Genomic DNA, 809 nt, shown 5'->3' with positions numbered 1-809 from the left:
GGGGAACTAAGATATTAGGAACGCTTAATTTTTTTTACTTTAGCCATTTATTTTATTGCAATTTAATTTTTATCATTAAATTTTATTTTATTTACTTCTGGCAGGTTTTTATAGTTTATGACTAGAAGAAACCCGTCAGGACCTCTACTTTTTGATAGTGAGATTGAAAGCACAGCACACAGAAATTGAAGAGAGATAAAGTGAAGCCTACGATACATAGAGGAAGGGCAAAAGGACGATATTCAAACCACAACCGAGGAGATGGCTAATAATCATAATAATAATCCTCTACCTCCTGTGGCTGTTGCGAACCCAGTAAATCAGGATCCTGCTCCTCGTACTATGTATGATTATGGTAAACTTAGTTTAACAGGAGCTGAATCGAGTATAGTTAGACCTGCTATTGCTGCAAATAAATTTGAACTGAAACCTAAGACGATTCAAATGATACAACAGTTTATTCAGTTTGATGGTTTGCAAGACGAGGATCCAAACACTCATTTGGCAAATTTTCTGGAGTTCTGCGACACTTTTAAGATCAATGGCGTTTCTGACGATGCCATACGCCTTCGGTTGCTTCCATTTTTGTTGAGGAATAAGGCTAAATAGTGGTTGAACTTGTTACCAGGAGGGTCAATCACTACTTAGGAACAAATGACTGAAAAATTCTTACTTAAATAATTTCCCCCAGCTAAAACGGATAAATTGAGGAATGATATCTCTTCTTTTGTGTAGATGGATCTAGAAACTCTTTATGATGTATGAGAGAGACACAAGGACCTATTGAGAAGGTGCCCTCACCATGGGTT

The 809-nt window shown here is 36.8% G+C and overlaps 1 non-coding gene across 1 annotated transcript; it reads right to left on the bottom strand.

Annotated features, from left to right (window-relative positions):
• Window positions 1-702: 702 nt before the first annotated feature.
• LOC121208037 (small nucleolar RNA R71) lies at window positions 703-809 on the bottom strand. Its single transcript, XR_005903068.1, has one exon. It is a non-coding gene; the product is annotated as a small nucleolar RNA R71 (small nucleolar RNA).

Source organism: Gossypium hirsutum, chromosome A01 (assembly GCF_007990345.1).
Source record: "Gossypium hirsutum isolate 1008001.06 chromosome A01, Gossypium_hirsutum_v2.1, whole genome shotgun sequence".
Lineage (NCBI taxonomy): Eukaryota > Viridiplantae > Streptophyta > Magnoliopsida > Malvales > Malvaceae > Gossypium > Gossypium hirsutum.
This window is presented reverse-complemented; position numbering and strand designations above follow the sequence as displayed.